Genomic DNA, 20419 nt, shown 5'->3' with positions numbered 1-20419 from the left:
CCACACAGCTAGTAAGTGTCAAGTGTCTGAGGTCTGATTTGAACTCAGGTCCTCCTGAGTCCAGGGCCGGTGCTTTATCCACTGCGCCACCTAGCTGCCCTAGAGGGATTTCTAAGATAGCTGGATAGATATCAGCAATACTAGGACTTGTTATTCCTGTATGTTAATATTTAGTTTTAGATTTAACAGTGAGTGATTTCACAGTGACTACCATCTGACATTAGAATTTCATATCCCAGAATGAGAAACAAAGCTTGGTGTAATGGTTCTTAAGCACCAGGTTTTGAAACAGCCTATTTTAAAAACGAAAATTACCATGACAGTTGTACCATACCTAGAAATGGGGGTATGTATGTACAACTCATAAAAGAAGCATGAACTTATAGAATGAGAATGCCACATTAAAATGGTTGCCACTAAGTGTAGTGTTATTTCTTACTATGATAAAAGCCCCACTTACGTGTTTTTGCTAAGAAAATAACATCGACATTTCATTAATTTTTGCATTTTCAATATAATAATGGACTAGTAAGAGCTAGTCATCTTATAAAAATATAGAATTTGAAGGCTCGGAGTTGGACCTCAGAGGTCATCTAATCCCTACCTGAAGTATGAATCTTCTCTCTATATCGCCTCTAGCAATTGGTCTTTCAGCTTGTTTAAAGGCTTTCCCATTACAGAAAATTCACTATCCACAACTAGGTAATCTAACATATTTTTCTTTTGTTTTCTTTTAAAATAATTTGATATTGATATAATATGGTTTTCTATTCACCAAAATTTTTCTCAGTATAATTCTTCCTCCCAGAGAACCATGCAGTGTAATAATTTTAAAGGAAAAGTACTGAAAGAAAAAGAGGGGGAAAAACAATAAAACCACCCAATACATTGAAAAAATAGGAAACTATATTGAATGTCCCATTCCTGTAGACCTTCCACCTCTTCAGTTGTGAGTGGGGTGTGGTTGTCTTTTATCTCTTCTTTGGGATCACACTTCTGCACTATTCACCCCCCCCCCTTTTTTTTTTTGCAAGGCAGTGAGGGTTAAGTGACTTGCCCAGGGTCACACAGCTAGTAAGTGTTAAGTGTCTGAGGCTGGATATGAACTCAGGTCCTCCTGAATCCAGTGCTAGTGCTTTATCCATTCCGCCACCTAGCTGTCTCTGCACTATTCACTTTTGATTGTTTTGTGATTTTATCAGTTTGTGAAGTCTTTCCATGTTTCTTTTTATTCGTCATTTATTTGTCATCTCATATAGCACAGTAATGGTTGATTTACATTTGTGTGCCATGATTTTTAGTCATTTCCCAATTGATAGGCTTATTCTTTGTTTCCAGTTTTTTGATATTACAAAAAGTGCTGCTATAAAAATTTTGGTGTATGTGAGAGCTTTCTTATTGATTAAATTCTTGGGGTATGTGCCTAATCATGAAACATCTGGATCAAGGAGCACGGTAATTTTGCTCACTTTATTTGCATACTTCCAAATTGCTTCCCAATGCTGATTCTCAGGAAGGAAAAAGGAAGTAAGCTTTTATTAAGTGCCTGCTGTACTGTACAAATATAATTGTATTTCATCTTCACAACAACCCCGGAAAGTTATCCCCATGTTACAGTTGGGGAAACAGGGACAGAGGTTAAGTGAATTGCCCAGTCACACAGCTACTAATTGTGTATGGCTGGATTGGAGTTCAGGTTCTTTCCTGACTCCAGGCTGAGTGCTATATCCTTAACATCACCAACTGCCTCACAGTTCCATCAACAATGCCTTAGGAAGCCTCTCTTGCAACAATTCCTCCAACACTAACTATTTCTATTGTTGTCATCTTTGCCAATTTGCTGGGTATAAGGCAAAACCTTGGAATCTGGATTTGCATTTCTTTTACTTTTAGTGATTTGGAGCATTGTCATTAATAGTTTATAATCTTTTGAGAATTTTCTATCATTCTCTCTCTCTCTCTCTCTCTGTGTATATATATATATACACACACACACACACACATATATATATAAAAATTTGTTCGTGCATGCACGCCAGGTGTGTGTGTGTATGTGTGTGTGTGTGTGTGTGTGTGTGTGTGTGTGGTAGCCATTGGTCATTTATCCTCTCTACATGCACCTACGTTATTATATACATGCATAGATTTTGAATACCAAGTTCTTCAGTACATTTTTAATGATTTTGTTAGGAAGTTCCTCATCTATATGAAGTTGAAATTTGCCTCCCGGTAACTCCCTATTGGTCCTACTGTTGTCAACCAGTCACCAAACAGAATAAATTGATTTCTTTTTTTACATGACAGTTCTCTAGATATCTTGAAGCCATTGATCATGTCCCTCTAATCCTATCCATGTCTCCTCTTCTTCAGGCAAAGCATCTCTATTTCCTTCAACTGAACCCATGATCTTCATTCTTTTTAATATATTCCAGCTTATTAACCTTCCCAGGTCAGAGTATAAGGTGCTTGATATGGATAGTATACTCTTTGTTTTGTGGGGCAACAGGGTTAAGTGACTTGCCCAAGGTCACACAGCTAGTAAGTGTCAAATGTCTGAGGCCGGATTTGAACTCAGGTACTCCTGAATCCAGGGCTGGTGCTTTATCCACTGTGCCACCTAGCTGCCCCCAATAGTATACTCTTATTAGAGCATTTGGACATTGCAGAAGGACATCAACCTTCTTGGCTTCTACATCTTAGTAGTAGTAATAAATATGCTACAAGTTGACTACTAATAGATATACTCTAGATTTCTCTTTTTTCTACATACACTGCTTTTAGGGTATTTTTTAGACAGTATTTTATAATTTCCAATTATATGTAAAGACAATTTTTAACATTGATTTTTAAAAAAATTGAGTTCCAAATTTTTCCTCCCTGAGACAGCAAGCAATTTAATATAGGTTATATACATGAAATCATGTAAAACATCTCTATATTAGTCATATTGTGAAAGAAGAGACAGAACCAAAAAAAAACAACAAAAAAAGGTGAAGATAGTTTTCTTCAATCTTTATTCATTCTCAGGAAGTGAATAGCATCTTTTTAAAATCATGAGTCCTTTGGAATTGTCTTGGAACATTGTCTTGCTAAGAAAAGCTAAGTCATTCAGAGTTGATCATCATATAATGTTGCCGTTACTGTGTACAATGTGTTCTCTTGCTTCTGCTCATTTCACTTTGCATCAGTTCATGTAAACTTTTCCAGGTTTTAAAAAAATCTGCCTGTTCATTCTTTCTTATAGTACAATAATATTACTGTAACGATTGGAATAATGCCACCTGCTGGATACTTACTGTAGAAGAGTTCTGCCCATGAAGGGAAGGTCTTTGAGGGCAAGACCAGGAGTCAGGAAGTGACGCGGGAAAAAGCGCGAGACTGAGCGCCAGTCTCTTCCTTCCTCCTCCCACTAGCCCGCGTCACTTCCTGACTCCTGGTCTTGCCCTCAAAGACCTTCCCTTCATGGGCAGAACTCTTCTACAGTAAGTATCCAGCAGGTGGCGTCATTCCAATCGTTACAGTCCCCCCTGTTGTTCCTCAAGAAACAAAATGTTTCCTTGACGGAACAGTAAAAACAATATAATAACTATTGCTAACTAATAATATGTGAACAACAATATAGAAAAGGAAGAGAGGAAAGTTTTGTCCAGAGGGGCGGTTTTTTTTTCTTTCCTCATGAACCGACGCTTTGACATTAGTCTTGCAAAGGGAGAGCCTCTGCAGAGAGTACATGTTACAGATAGTATATAACAGAAAGGAGATAGTAAAAGCTAATAAAGCAAAACAGTTCATATAAAGTCTCTGAGTTCTCTTGTCTTCTTGAAGTGGTAAGATGTCATCAGGAGGAAACTGGATTCTGGTCTGGAAAACTGGATTCTGGACTCTGGTCTGGATTCTGGACTCTGGACTCTGGTCTGGAAAGCTGGATTTCTTCTTTAACTGTTTGAATTGCTGTATTTTTTTTTTACTAAACCTTAGCATAGCATTTTGCAATCAGTAACACTTTTTACCACCATGTGTCTGGATCAAAGTCAAATTTAGTATGTGTTCATGACACCTGAAAATGTTATGGAAAGGTTATCATACCATATCTCATGGTTCCGAGACAGCCAGTGATTGTGCTAGGCCACAGGTGAATTCAACTGAGTGAGATAAAAAGATAAGTAAGTTCAGTTAAATTAGGAGAGAGAGAGAGAGAGAGAGAGAGAGAGAGAGAGAGAGAGAGAGAGAGAGAGAGAGAGAGAGAGAGAGAGAGAGAGAGAGAGAGAGAGGGGCAAAAGATGGAAGGGAAGATTGGGGGAGGGGACAGACAGAAGCAAATCCCTTCGTGGTCACCATCTGTTAAGGGCTAAAATTCTAGCTAAACTGTCTAAAATATCTAATGAGTGGTCGCCAATAAATTATAAGCTTTAGCAAGAGTTAGACTTTTAAGCATTTATTAAGGAGAATAAGAATTTGGTAAAGAGAGAGAAAGGCCTAGATTCCTATCTATTAAAGGGAGAGCACATTTCTAGCTCCCTTCTCCGCCAGCGTCCTCAGGAAAAAGCGCGAGACTGAGCGCCAGTCTCTTCCTTCCTCCTCCCGCTAGCCCACGTCACTTCCTGACTCCTGGTCTTGCCCTCAAAGACCTTCCCTTCATGGGCAGAACTCTTCTACAGTAAGTATCCAGCAGGTGGCGTTATTCCAATCGTTACATTACATTACATTCATATATCCCAACTTGTTCAGCTTGGGTTTAACAAATACCCCTCCTAGTTGGGTATTTGTTCAGCCCAAGCATATGCCATGGCATTGATCCCTATAATGTTTCATGTTGTTAGATGTGGTTTATTAGCCTAGTCTGTTGGAATCTTTTTGTATCCTAATTATGTCATCCAGTATATTAAGTATTCAATTCAACAATATTTATTAACTCCCTAGTTTATGCAAAGCACTATTCTGCATGCTGAGGCTACAAAAATAAACAATTTGTGTTCTCCAGGAGATTTTATTCTACTGAGGGATTTGACGTAAACAGAGCCAAACAAACCTTGAAAAAAGGTTTGGGTTCTAAGATGTGGAGGTAGGGGGGCCGTGTGTTCCAGACACATAGGTGGAGGGGGATGAAATACCAAATTTGGAGCATAACAAATGGAAAAAATTTGACTGGAATATAGAGTATGTAAGGGAGTAATGTATCATGAAAGTTAGGGTAAAGCCATATTATGAAAGACTGTAAATGCCAAGCTGAGGAGTTGATGTTTTAGCTTGGTGACAGTAAGGAGCCACTAAAGAATTTTGAGCAAAGCAGCAAAAGCCACACTTGTTCTCTAGGAATATGATTCGGAAGCTTTATGGAGAATTAATTAAGAGGGGAGAGACTACAAGGAGGAAGAAGAATTAGGAAGTTATCAAAATGATCTAGACAAAAATGGACTAGAAAATTACTTCTACTTTAGATATGTTGAGTTCAAGATATTGTTAAGATATCTAGGCAAAGAGATGTCCAGTAGGCTTTTGGTCATGTGAACTGGAGATCAGGAGAGAGTTGAAGTCTACATAATGTTGATATGAGAATTGTATGCATAGAGAGAGCTTAACCCATGGGAGCTGATGAGAACTCTGAGAGGTAGTAGATGATAATCCATCAAAAGAGCATGGTGGGGCAGCTAGGTGGCACAGTGGATAGAGCACCGACCCTGGTGTCGGGAGTACCTGAGTTCAAATTCGGCCTCAGACACTTAACACTTACTAGCTGTGTGACCCTGGGCAAGTCACTTAACCCCAATTGCCTCACCAAAAAAAAAAAAAAAGGCATGAGGACTGTTTGGGCAGGTGGAAGAGAAAGAGAAATCATTGCCATAGAAACTAAGGGAGGAGAAAAGGGGCATAGAGGTTTTGAAGTCATTCTCTTCTTCTGGGTTTGTGTCCTGAGCTTCCCTGTCACCATAATAGCTCATTATGACAGGTTTCTTTTAACTTGCTCACCCTTTCAGCTTCCTTTCTGGCTTCAGACTCAAAGTTAGGCCTGGACTCTGCAGCACTTCTAGAGGGAAGATCTGAGCTGGTCCCTGTTACTTTCTTGGTGTTTTGGTTGGTTGTGTTATTCTAGGATCTTAGGGACAGACTGGGGACCTGAAAACTTTCAAGCTTCCACAGTGTCTGATCTAGGGCAAAGTACTATCCTTCTGGTCTGAGTTCTACAACTCGCTGACCTGTGTTTAGACCTAAATAAGAATAGATTGCAGCTGTGTACTTAGCCCCTGTCAGCCAAGTGGAAAGCTCTGTTGTTTCAGGATGGCAAAATTGTAGTCTCCCTTTTGGCATAGGATTCCTGCCCTCATTATTACTCTGTAAGCTGTGCTATAGGCTGGTAATGAGATTCTTCTCTGTGCTTGGGATCTGCTGTGGTCTTCTGAACTTAATCTTTTCTTCATAAAAGCCCAGAGCCTCCCTATCTGAGTGTTAAGGGTTAAAATTCTAGCTAAACTGTCTAAAATATCTAATGAGTGGTCGCCAATCAATTACAAGCTTTAGCAAGAGTTAGACTTTTAAGCATTTATTAAGGAGAATAAGAATTTGGTAAAGAGAGAGAGAAAGGCCTAGATTCCTATCTATTAAAGGGAGAGCACATTTCTAGCTCCCTTCTCCGCCAGCGTCCTCAGGAAAGAGCCCTAGAGTCAGCGCCAGTCTCTTCCTTCCTCCTCCCACTAGTCTGTGTCACTTCCTCCCCGCCAAAGAAAAGACTCCTGGTCTTGCCCTCAAAGACCTTCGCTTCATGGGCAGAACTCTTCTACAGTAAGTATCCAGCAGGTGGCGTCATTCCAATCGTTACAGTCCCCCCTGTTGTTCCTCAAGAAACAAAATGTTTCCTTGACGGAACAGTAAAAACAATATAATAACTATTGCTAACTAATAATATGTGAACAACAATATAGAAAAGGAAGAGAGGAAAGTTTTGTCCAGAGGGGCGATTTTTTTTTTTGTCCTCATGAACCGACGCTTTGACATTGGTCTTGCAAAGGGAGGGCCTCTGCAGAGAATACATGTTACAGATGGTGTATATTATAACAGAAAGAGAAAAAAAAAAAACAACAAAAACAACAAATCAAAACTGTTCATTTAAAGTCTCTGAAAGTCTTTTCTCAGATGTCCTCTAGGTGTAGTCGTGGAATGGAAGTCTTTTCAGGGGTTGAGGTGTAGATGCTGGTAATCAGCCAGGAAAATTTCCTACAAAATTGAGCTTAACACAACTTTAAAATAGCTTTGTCAATAATCAAATCAAACAATGAAAGTTCTCAAAAACATGTCTAAGGGAATTCATAATCTTAGTTGTTACACATGAAACATATAATAAAAAAAAATTGAACCATTCTTTAAAATTATAATATTACTATAGTCCCCCCTTATGGAGGGTAATTGAGAAGACAATTACTGCGATATTAATTATTAAAAATAATTTTTGTCTTTGTTTCATCACTTTTTGCATCATCTGCCTAATTATCCTCATGCCATTATGAGAAATTTTAAAATCTTATATAATTGGTAACAGATGTCAAGGCCAAATTCAACAGTGTATTTATCATGACACCTGAGATAATTATGGGGGTTACCATAAAAGAACAGAGAAATGATTGGATATGAGCATTCCTACACTTGAGCAATATATACTGCCCATGCAGTATGCCAGGCTTAAAATAGGTGGATGGAATATATGTCCATGCCACCGAACATATTGGAGGAAACTGAGTCAGACTTAATCAGATGCATGGGATTGAAATGGTCCATGGCATCAGGCATATAGGAGGGAACATAGAAGCCAGGTGTAGAAGTGAGATGGGTGGGATCAATACTTCCAGCCATCTGTACAATATTGTGGGGAAAAAGAGAATAAAATATTAAACCAAGAGAATCCAACCTCAACATTTGTCAAAAGCCGTTCCCTCGGCCATACCTTGACTTCATGTATGTCTCCCCTCATGTGACAGTTCAGTGTCTGCTCTTGCATGTATTCCTCTTGTGATTGGATGGCATCTTGGCCAACTGGCATCTGATAACTCAGAATAAAGGCAATTAATGTCTTAAATGATAAGTTCCCATAATCCAAGTCTCATATGGATTTAAAAATTGAGGATAATAAATGATTGCAAAAAATGTGAATACATCTTGACTCAGAACACAATATATAATTATGCAACAATTTCAAATAATACCCCTTTTTTTAACTTAGTATACAATTACTTTTTTGAAAAATCTGAACATATTTAAATACAAGTTAAAGCACAACACAATCTCAAAGACAACTTTTACAAATGTTCCCCTCTTTTTTTTTTTTTTTGGAATATGCTTATCAAAAATAATACTTCTAGAATCAATTTACACTTGCCATGGCAAACAATTTGCTAGGGAAATGCTTTAAAGAGTTTGATAAAATAATCAGTTGAGAAAAAATAACAAAAACAAATAACTCAGAATATGGGAGCACAATACTCCTAGAATTAACATTGTATAATAAAATCAAAACCATCTTGCAATGTTTCAAAATTAGATAGACAAATGAATAGAAGAAAATACACATGGAACAATAAAATACAGTGAAATTCAAACTAAGGAAATCTAAATGAATATGAACTTAATATCAATAAGAGTATTATAAAATATAAACTTGATCACATGACTATAAAAAGCTTTTACAAATATTCTCCTTGTTTTAGAAACTAAGTATAAGACACAATCTCAAAAGCATTAAAATCTCTATGAAAATAAACCCATACCATTAATTTCAAAATGTATATGTAATAGCATAGAAATCCTATGTAACCTCTGAACTGATACTATTAATAATCTGAGTGAATTTAGAACACTTTTGATTCCGATATCTAAAATCCCCAATACTCATATCAATACCTTGCTGCTTACTTCTACATTTCTGTAAAATATATACCCTTCCATGGCAAAAGAAGAGGAGTCTTGAACTATGTTGATGATTGTCATTCTTATTCGGCTTAAGTTTTTCTTCTTTAACCCCTCTATATTGTCTGTCAGTCTTTTCACCATACAAATGCTTTATAAGATTACTAATTAAAAACAAAAGCAGGTTAGCAAAATTATGAACAAATCGAGCATATCTGGAATTTAAAGGGTTTTCTAAGGTTGTCTCAGAAGCACAGCCAGGCCGGGGAAGGGCTGAGCCTGAAGCTGCAAATGCAGGTAGAAAAAGTTGAGCATGCGTACCAGATCTCTGGACTTCCCAGGCAGGGGAAGCTATGGGCTTGGCCATAGGAGGAGTAGAGGGTGGGGTCTGGAGAGGAGGGGAGGGACCAGAGCAATTTGAATCAGACTTGATTTTGAACTCAGGCCTGGATTCCTCTTCCCCCACTTTGCCTCCAGGTGCTAGGGGATTAAAAGCTTCTAGAGGGTGGGTCATTGCCTCCAGGCATGCAAAATTAAAGCAACAATTACTGTTAGAACTGGGAAAAGCTGCGGGAATCTCTTCAGGTTTCTCTGAAAAAGCATGGTTAGGAGAGGGAGAGATATTTCCTTGTGTGAGTAAGTTGCTGGCTCTTTTAACAAAAAGAAAAAGAAAAATAGAAAATCCACAAAAACAAAGCATTAACATGATCTTATCTCCCATTTGTCTGGTTAAACAGACTAAAATCAAAACTAGGATAATTAGGGAGTTTAAAAGGTCCATTTGAAAAAATTTAAAGGAAAACACAGCCAGTACGCCAGTACTTAGCAGTTAAAGGGAGAGGGTAGAGAAAATTTCTTACCCAACCAGAAGATCAGAAGAAGACTGAGGTTTAGCTTTCCTCTTCGTGGTCAGCCATCTGTTAAGGGTTAAAATTCTAGCTAAACTGTCTAAAATATCTAATGAGTGGTCGCCAATCAATTACAAGCTTTAGCAAGAGTTAGACTTTTAAGCATTTATTAAGGAGAATAAGAATTTGGTAAAGAGAGAGAGAAAGGCCTAGATTCCTATCTATTAAAGGGAGAGCACATTTCTAGCTCCCTTCTCCGCCAGCGTCCTCAGGAAAGAGCCCTAGAGTCAGTGCCAGTCTCTTCCTTCCTCCTCCCACTAGTCTGTGTCACTTCCTCCCCGCCAAAGAAAAGACTCCTGGTCTTGCCCTCAAAGACCTTCGCTTCATGGGCAGAACTCTTCTACAGTAAGTATCCAGCAGGTGGCGTCATTCCAATCGTTACATGAGCAAGTCCTCTTCTCAGTCCACTCTGGATCCATGACCTAGAACTGAGTAGCAGGCAAGAAAGCTACCAGTTCACACTTGTACCCTTGGCAGTGCCTCAGTGTAGGTCTGGTAGTTCTCTGATATGGGTCCTTGACCTCTTGTCCTCTGTCTGCTGAGAGTTCTCAAGTAGTATGCTTCTGGCCTACCCTCTCCCTATTTCCATAGACTGTATATCTCTCACTGCCAAGCTAGGCTAGATAAATGATTTACTGTGATTCCTCCCCCCCCCCCCCCCATTTCCCCAATAGGATTTAGTCTTTCCTAGATCTGTTTGGAAGGGAACTTGCTACAACTGCTTCTTATCTATGCTATCTTGGCTCTGCCTCTATTTGCTTGTATTTATAGCCACAGTGCCTGGCACATATTAAGTTCTTAATAAATGCTTTCTCTATCTAATTTTGGTAGGGAAAGCTATAATCTATGATGCTTAGAATGGATGATCTTTATTTTCTCAGCAGAGCAGGAGTGAGGTTCTCTGCTTTGTAGAGGACTTCAGAAGAGAGTAAGCATTGAATAGAATGTAATTAAACAGGGAAGAATAAAATGATTATAGTATAGTGCAGAGGGCCCAGGTTAAATTAGGTAACATGTTTGTAGTAGACATAATGGACCCAAACTTGTGACTTCCTCATAGGCATTCAGAAGACCTTGAGGGATCATGGAAATGGCAGTTGATGAGGGAACCCAAGGTTGTGTTTTGGCAAGGGTATGAGCTGTAATAGTACAAAGGGGGAACGGATTCAGGGGAAGGGAGCAATTATATACTTGTACTAATTGAATCAAAATGCCACTGAGGGAGGAAACTGAGGCCAGAATAGTAGTAGATGAGGTCAAGGAATAGATTTAGAGAAGGTTGAGGCAAAGGGGGAGAGAGAGAAGGATAAGAGGTTATGATCAGAAAGAATTTCTGATTTGGGGGCAGTGGGGCTAAGTGACTTGCCCAGGGTCACACAGCTAGTAAGTGTCAAGTGTCTGAGGCCTGATTTGAACTCAGGTCCTCCTGAATCCAGGGCCAGTGCTTTATCTACTTCGTCACCTAGCTGCCCCCAGGAGTTATTTATATTGAAGCTAGAACACTTGAGGGTGAGATCAATGATTTCACCATCATTGTGTATGACTTAGGCAGAGTGAGGCATATAGTAGCTGAGGAGCTCAAGGAATTTGAAAGCTAATGTGTCTGTTGATTACATCAAACAAAGTCTTGAGTATAAGTATAGAAATTGTGGTAAAGCAGAGAAATATTGTGTCAGATACAGGATCTCTCTAAAATGAATGGGGAATGGCCTTTGGGACTAGTAAATAACAGAAATAAAATTCTGGGTGGGTTTCCTTTTTTTTTTTTTTTTTAGAATAAGATGGTAGTTTATTCAGGGGCAAGGGAAGGGAAGGGGGAGGGAAGGGAAACCATGAAAGAAATCCTTGGACTTCTCATGGGGAGATAGGTATGGAACAAAGCACATGGCTCTGAGGTACCAATCTCCTCGAACTGGAGACCAGCAGGTACTTCTATAGAGGACTGATGGGGGTGTGACCATCTGCCTGTGCAAAGTTCCTTTAGTGAGGGAGGACCATCCCCCACTGGTGGTGGCTAGAGGAATTGGATGAGGGGTGGCTGCTGATCTCTCAAGCCATCTCCTCTGAACACAAAGGCCGCAGTCACACCCAGAGTTATCTCCCATGGGTAAGGGAGATCAGAATGAAGGGTGGAGGTCCAGAAGTTAGCTCAATCGAATCTGGTTCTGCTTATCTCTCTAGGCTCTGGTTTAGTTTCTCAAGGAGAAGATTCCTCAATGTGCCTCAGAGAACTTCTGGGGTGTTCTGATCCCTCAACATTCCCCACTTCTCTATATATAAGGAAAGGGGACAAAGATTCTTCTGAAACTGCTTCATGCTGAGCGGGGGTCGAAGAAATCATGGCACAAGGGAGGGGGAGGGGAGAAGTGGAGAAGGCCTGGTCCCCAGTTGTGAGGAACTGTGAGGCCCAGAGCGGGGGAGGAGGCACATAGGCACAATGGGTATCTGCCATGAATCCTTGAGCCTAGATGGAACAAACTTAAACAAAAAAATTAAAACTGACCAGAGCAAAAATGAAAAGGGACTTTATCAAATCAGGAGTAAAAGTGTGACTGCTCTTTTTCCAGTGGAAGCAGGAAAGGCTGAATGCAGGACAGAGTGTGGCCTGCTTTACCGGAGTTAAGTAATCAGATCAAAGCCACACTGGGGGAATGAGTGTAGGCGACTGCAGATTAGGTAAAGCAGATGGGAGTGGCTGCTGAATGGAAAGAAATAGGAGAATAGAATACCTATTGGGGCTCCCCCAGATTGTGACAGGGGTTGTGGAGACCACTGTTGGGTAGGGCAAATAGAGGAATAGTGAAATTCACTCCCATTGTGGCCGGAGCTCAGCTGTGGAGGCCACAGGGGATTGGTTCTGAGATCAGCTGGTGGACAAAGAGGAGTCTCAGTCACAGAACGCTGGCAAGGGGTAGACACACAAGCACAAAAGTTCTTACCCAGAAATATAAGGTCCGACCGTGGTTCGGACATCTAGCTGAGCTTTTGGCAAGGGAGGGAGACCCAGGCTGCCCCTCTGCAGTAGCGTGCAAAAGCCAATCACCTCTCTCTCTCTCTGTGACTCAAACGGGAGGTTGAGTCTGGTGGGAGAGGGAGAAAAGAAAACAAGAAGGGAGGGTCCTACCTCCAGGTTTTGTGTGCCAAGAGGAAAAAGGGAATTTCCTTGTTCCCCGTACGGGCCACCAAAATGTTATGGGGGAAATGGGGTATGGGTTGGGTTAGGGGTTGGGGTTCTTAGGAATTCCTCTTTAAAGAATTACACCCTCTTGCACACAAAAGCAGTTAGAATAAGATGGTAGTTTATTTAGGGGCAAGGGAAGGGAAGTGGGGGAGGGAAGGGAAGGGAAACCAAGAGAAATCCTTGGACTTCTCTTGGGGAGAAAGGCACAAAGCACGTGGCTCGGAGGTACCAATCTCCTGGATGGGTTTCTATAAATGAATAGAATGAACCTCAAAGGAAAAGAGATTCCTGAGTGACTTCTTGAGGAAGGGTCTGGAAGGAGTTGCAAGAATTAGGCTTATTCATCCTGGTCCAGTGTGTTCAGAAGCATGAAGGAAGTTACACCTATTACTAATGAGGATAATAAGGAATTGCACTATCTTCTGGTTGTAAGGGCCAAATTTAGTATGGGGAGAGTTAATTGGGTGGCTCTCCATAATATTGAGGTTCAGAAAAAAATGAGGGACCTCTAGATCTAAAGTTGCCTCTCTTCCAAACTGCCTTTTTCAGTTATTTCTCCCAGGCTAATAAGAAAGGAGATTAACAGCCTCTTTTCCACCAACAAACCAGGTTTTATTAATGGGGATAAAATATACAACAAAGGTAAAGTTAATAAAGGCAGGGACAAGGGAATAGGGGAAGAGAAAAAATGGATAAGCTCCCTGGCTCTAGCAAAGATTGACTCAATCCCTAAACTTGCTTCCAGCTCAGCTAATTCAAAGAGCTGGCCTTTTTCTATTAACTCACCACTTGGGGTCCATAGTTTCTATGGGAGTCACCTGTGCAGCCCCTCTCTAATCCGCTCTTGGAAGCTCATCAGCAGGAAAGAGAGCTCCTCTCAGCAAGTGTTCCCTTCTACTTTTTCTCTCCCTCCCCCAAAAGGGAGGTCTTTCAAGTTGCATGGCTGAGAGTGGTCCCCTAGTGACTTCAGTAGAACACTAACATGTCACTCAGGGCAGGCCAGCTGTGGCCTATATCTAATCATCCCCAAGTAGGTACTTAGTGGGTTTCTCATTCTCACCCAATTAGAACAATACTAAATCAATCAGGTGGGACCCCTGGGCATCTGCCGAATTCCATTTTATCACATGGTAGAGCCAGGTTTCCATCAGTGCAAGAAGTTATAAAGGTAGGAAAAGAAAAAATCTGAGAAAGGATGGGGAAGATGAGATCAAAGGGCATGATGAAAAGTCAGTCACTAAACCTTTATTAAGTACCTGCTATGTGCTAGGCACTATGCTGAATGCAGTGATTGTTGTTTGTTCAGTGGCAAGATAGATACCAGGACAACTGGAGATGGCTCTGGATGTTTAAGGCAATTGGGGTTAAGTGACCCCAGGGTCACACAGCTAGTAAGTGTCTGAGGTGAGATTTGAACTCGAGCCCTCCCAACTTCATGTCTAGTGTTCTATTCGCTGTCCATGAATGCAGGGATACAATACAAAACAAGGTAAAGGATAGTCTATCTTTGAGGAACTCTCAGTTTAATGGAGAATAAAACAAGCAAACATATATGTACAAATAAGCTGTGTATAGGATAAATAAGAATAATTAACGAGAAGGCACTAGAATTAAGAGGGATTAGGAAAGGTTTATTGTGGTAGATGGGATGTTTGTTAGGACTTGTAGGACTTGAGGAAAGGCAAGAAGCCAGTAGGCAGAGATGGAGAGAGGGAGGTGGGGGAGGCAGGGAGAGAGAGGGCACCAGTGGGCCAAGAGAACATCTTGTTAATGGGCAGCAAGACCAGTGTCACTGAATCCAACAGGACCTAGGGTACTCTTTAATAGGGTGGGGGGTGGTAAGATAAAAGGATAAGATAAGGATTTTGTATGTGAATCTAGAGGTAATTAGGAAGCCACTAGAGTTTAAGTATAGTGGTGACATGGTTGGACCTGCACTTTAAAGAAATATAAAGAATACAGACTTGGGAGAAAGAAAAAAGCTGAGATGAGGGGGCAGCTAGGTGGCATAGTGGATAAAGCACTGTCCCTGGATTCAGGAGTACATGAGTTCAAATCTAGCCACAGACACTTGACACTAGCTGTGTGACCCTGGGCAAGTCACTTAACCCCTGTTGGCCCACAAAAAAAAAAAAAAGCTGAGATGGATGTAAATTAGGATGAGTAAAGAGGTAGCATTTTTCCTTGGCAAATGGTGACTCTAAATCATAGGTTTTAGGGAAGTAATGAGGAGAGGTGAGTTTCTAATCTCTAGAGGAAAGAAACATCACTTGACTGAACTCCTCAAAAGGTCCTGTGCTGAGGAAGAATTTAGAACCAAAGAAGCTATAGAAAGCAGTACAAATGTAAAATAGATCATTTCAATTTTATAAAATTAAAAAGCTTTTGCACAAACAAAAGTAATGTAACCACAATTATAAAGGAAAGCAGAAAACCTGGGTAAGACTTTTTGAAACAAGTATCTCTGATAAAGGCCTCATTTATCAGATATATAGAGAACTGAGTCAAATTGATAAAAATACAGGTCATTCCCCAGTTGATGAATGGTCAAAGGATATGAATAGGCAGTTTTCAGACAAATCAAAGCTATCTATAGTCATATGAAAAGATGCTCTAAATCACTATTGATCAGAGAAATGCAAATTAAAACAACTCTGAAGTACTACCTATCAGAGTGGCAAATATAACAAAAACAGGAAAATTTTGAATATTGGAGGATATGTGGAAAATGGAGACACTACTCCACTATTGGTGAAGTTATGAAAAGATCCAACCATTCTGGAGAGCAATTTGCCCAAAGGCCTATAGAACTGTGCATACCCTTTGATCCAGCAATAACCACTTCTAGGTTTATAGCCTAAAGACATCCCCAAAAAGATAAAAAGACCTATTTGTACAAAAAATATTTATAACCACTCTTTGTGGTAGCTAAGAATTGGAAATCAAAGGAATGCCTATCAGTTGGGCAATGGTTAAATAAACTGTGGTATATGAATGATTTCTGAAAGGCCTGGAAAGACTTATATGCACTGATGTATGATGAAGTGAGCAGAACCAGGAGAATGTGTGCACAGTAACAGCAATATTGCTTGATGAAGAACTGTGAATTACTTGACTATTCTCAACAAAACAATGATCCATGACAATTCCAAAGGACTAATGCTAAAGCATAACCATCCACTTCCAAAGAAAGAACTGATATGAATTGAACACAGACTGAAGCATGCTGGGTTCCAATTTTTATCCCTCTTTCCCTCCCTGCCCTCCTTCCTTCCTAAGGAGGCAAGCAATCAGATGTGGGTTATACATGCATGATTATGTAAAACATTACCATATTTATCATTTTGTACAAGAAAAAAATGAAAGCAAGTGAAAAATAGGATGCTTCGGTCTGTTCCATCAATATCAGTTCTTTCTTTGGAGGTGGATAGTATGTTTCATCAGCTGTCCTTTGGGATTGTCTCGGATCATTGTTTTGTTGAGAATAGACAAGTCATTCACAGTTCTTCATCAAACAATATTGCTGTCTCTGTGTACAATGTTCTCTTGGTTCTGCCCACTTCACAATACATCATTTCATACATGTTTTCCCAGGCCTTTCTGAAGTCATCTTGCATGTCACAATATAGCACAATAATATTCCTTCACCATCATATACCACAGTTTGTTTAGCCATTGCCCAATTGATGGGTATTCCTTTGATTTCCAATTCTTAGCCACCACAAAAATTATTTTTCAATTTCTTTCATTTTTTTCTTTTATTCGAGTCTTCTTATACAAATTGATAATATGGTAATATTTTGCGTATTTGCACATGCATAACCTATGTCTGATTGCTTACTGCCTCAGGGAGGGAAGAAGGGATAGAATTTGGAACTCAGAACTTTTTTTTTTTTAATTAAAAAAATTTTTTTTGGTTTTTTTGTGGGGCAATGAGGGTTAAGTGACTTGCCCAGGGTCACACAGCTGGTAAGTGTCAAGTGTCTGAGGCTGGATTTGAACTCAGGTCCTCCTGAATCCAGGGCTGGTGCTTTATCCACTGTGCCACCTAGCTGCCCCTGACCTGACAATTCTTTCAGGTGTCCCTCCCAGCTTAACATTACTTATAAATGTGTTTTTTCTTGTAATTTTCTTCCTTATCCAAGTTATTTTTTTTAATAAAAAGTATTTGATTATTTTCCAGTTACATGTAGAGATAGTTTTCAACATTTGTTTTTATAAGATTTCCAATTTCAAATTTTTCTCCCTCCCCCCCCCCAGACAGCAGGTAATCTGATATAGGTTATATATATATAATAACATTAAACATTTCTGCATTAGTCATGTTATAAAAGAAGAATCAGAGCAAAAAGGAAAAAAAATATGGAACGCTTCATGAATTTGCATGTCATTCTTGCACAGGGGCCATGCTAATCTTCTCTGTATCATTCCAATTTTAGTATATGTGCTGCCAAAGCAAGCACGTGAGTTATTTAAAAAAAAAAATACTGTACAAAAGCAGGACCAGGATAGATGCTTACAGAACTTCCCTAGAGATTTCCCTCTCTGTTAGCATTTATTAATCCATTAGTCACCAGTCTCTGGGTCCTATTGTTCAGTCTGTTTCAGATACTTAACTATATTATCATCTAATCTGTATTTCTCTTGGCCATAAGATTATCATTAAAGACTTTGTCAAAGGGTATGTTGAAGTCCGGGTATCCTATTACATTTTTCTGTAGCATTTTCCTTACCTGACAGTGTTGTAACTCATTAAAAAATAAAGATGAGGTTATTCTGGCATGATTTCTTCCTAATTTTGCTGGTACTGCATTATGATCATTGCTTATATGTCTAAGCGCTGACAAACTATGTCTTTAATAGATTTTGCCTCCTAGAATTTTGCCAAGAATTAGCATTAACTACACTGGCCTATGGTGTCTATTATAGAAATTTGTAGGATTGAATTGGATTTGTTGCATTTATGGACTCAGACCATTCTTTGAACAGTCAGGTCTGCAACATCTAGACCATTCATGGCAGTTTCCTAAATATTCCTGTCATTTACTCAGTTATCATATTGCAAGTTATTTGGATATTCTGGGATAGAAATTCATTTGGGCCAGTTGATTTGAGTTTAAGTAGAGCAGTGAGGGCTGTCTGATCATTTTATAACTTATCTTGAGTTTTCATTCTCTGTCTACCATTTTTGTTTTCATCTGAAGATTATTTTTTTCAATAGAGAAAACATGACCACAAAAGGAATTAAGTCTTCCAGCTTGCTTTCTGTTGGCCTTTATCAACCAAAGTAGTATATACCTCTTCTTATCCCCAACATAGTTTAAAAAATTCTTCAGGTTAACATTTTTTAATAAGCTTCAATTTCTTCTGAAGAATCTGACTTGATCCTTCTTTTGACATTTTCTAAAATTTATTTTTTTTAAATCAGCAATTTTTCCTCTTTCCCTCCTCCTTCCAATTGAGAAAGAAAAAAAATCACAAACGTTTATAATTTAAGCAAAAGAAATTTCCATATTGGCTGTCTTAAAAAGAAATCTCCTTTTGTACTAAGTCTCCCCATCTGGAGGTAGCATGTTTCATTAGCTTCTATTTGGTCCATTCAGATCTTCAGAGAGTTTGTTGCTTGGACAAGGTTTTGCATTTCTTATGTAAACTGTTTATCACCTTTCTGATTCTTTCTTCTTTTGCTCTTGTTTATTTTCAGTTTTTTTTCTCTAGCACTCTTATTTCATTTATAAAAACATTGTTAATCTCTTTTTAAAAATACTTTTTCTTTATATCATCCATGAATTCTTTTTTTTCAATCTTAATAGTATTTTTTCAGTTACATGTAAAAGATAGTTTTCATCATTCATTTCTACAAGATTTTGAGTTCCAAATTTTTCTCCCTCCTTCCCTTCCCTACCCCCTCCCCAATACAGCAAGCAATCTGACAGAGGTTATATATGTACCATCACATTAAACATTTCCACATTAGTCATCTTGTGAAAGAAGAATCAGAACAAAAGGGGAAAACCTCAAGAAAGAATTTTTTAAAAAAATACAAAAAACTAAAAATAGTATGCTTCAGTCTGCATTCAGCCTCCACCGTTCTTTTTCTGGATGTGTATAGAATTTTCCATCATGAGTCCTTTGACATTGTATTAGATCATTGTATTGCTGAGAAGAGCCAAGTCTATCACAGCAAAACATCACACAATGTTGCTGTTATGGTATACAATGTTCTTCTCATCCATGAATTCTTGCTGAGTTTGTACCTAAGCTGTGTTTTTCTCTGAGGCTTTGCTGTTGCATATTTTAGAGTTATTCTCTTCTAGGTTTGCATCTTGAACTTCCCTGCCATCATCTACTTTATGGTAGAGTTTGTTCATTCTTTCAGCCTTCTTCCTGACTTGGATGTGAAGGTAGGGCTAGGCTCTCCAGCACTTCTGGAGGGAAAATCTGGGGTGGTCCTGTTACTCCTTTTTTGGGATGTCGAATGTGTTATTTCAGCATCTCAGCAACAGACATGGAACCTGCAGACTTTTGAGTACTCAGTACTCAAAGTGGTCTCATCCAGGGCCAAGTCTGATCGCCGTGCCCTGGTTTGATCCCTACAAAGTTATGGGGCTTGTCTCCTTTAAGTTTCAGTAGACCAGTGCTATACTCAGCCACTATCAGCCTGTTGGGCAGCTCTGCCATTTCACAGTGACAAGACTGTAAGTCTGGGATTCCTACCCTGTTTAGTCCTCTGCAGGCTTCAGACTGGGCTGGGAGTTGAAATTGTGACCCTGCTCTGTTCTTGGGCTCTGAGCCATACAGCTGCTGCTTGATTCTGAATTTGTTCCAGTATTCTGCTTAGGCTCTGGAGCCATCTTATATTCCAGAATGTCAGTCTGACCTAGATTTGTGACTCAGAACTGGATAATAAATTACAAAGCTACCAGTTGGCACCTGTTCCACAGAGTGCCATGAGGTTGTGCCCTCATCTTTCTTAGGGCCTGAGTGCTATTAATGCTTTGGGAGGCTCCAAGCTCCTGACCAGATCTCATCCTCAGTATCTGGAGACCTCTCTCTGTCTCCCTGTGCTGACCTGGGCCACAAAATGATTCAGTGACTTTTTCTTGGCTTTCCAAATTGGGATTCAGTCAGGTGCATCTTCTGTTTTGCTTCACTTTGCCATTTGTTACTAAGGTTTTGTTTTTCTTTTTGAGTTGTAAACCAAAGCAAGGCTCTTTAAATGCAATTTAGATCTCTCCTTCCTCAAATGGGAAGACCAGGGAAGGAAACCAGAGAAAGACAATTCCCCAACTGATAGGTGATCAAAAGACATGAAGTTTTCAGATGAAATAATCAAAGCCATCTATATGAAAAAATGCTCTCACTATTGATTAGAGAGATTTGGGTCAAAACAATTCTGGGTATCACCTCACAACCATTGGATTGGATAATAGGACAG

At 39.4% G+C, this 20419-nt stretch overlaps 1 protein-coding gene and 1 non-coding gene across 3 annotated transcripts in view; one reads left to right on the top strand and one right to left on the bottom strand.

Annotated features, from left to right (window-relative positions):
- USP22 (ubiquitin specific peptidase 22) overlaps positions 1-20419 on the top strand; it is a 272625-nt gene that overhangs the window by 131626 nt on the left and 120580 nt on the right. The gene's annotated exons all lie outside the window — the stretch shown is intronic.
- Positions 17338-17444, bottom strand: LOC122737475. Its single transcript, XR_006354308.1, has one exon. It is a non-coding gene; the product is annotated as a U6 spliceosomal RNA (small nuclear RNA).

The sequence above is a fragment of the Dromiciops gliroides genome, chromosome 1 (genome assembly GCF_019393635.1).
Source record: "Dromiciops gliroides isolate mDroGli1 chromosome 1, mDroGli1.pri, whole genome shotgun sequence".
Taxonomy (NCBI): Eukaryota; Metazoa; Chordata; class Mammalia; order Microbiotheria; family Microbiotheriidae; genus Dromiciops; species Dromiciops gliroides.
Note: the sequence above shows the minus strand (reverse complement) of the source record. Positions and strands in the feature narration are given on the sequence as shown.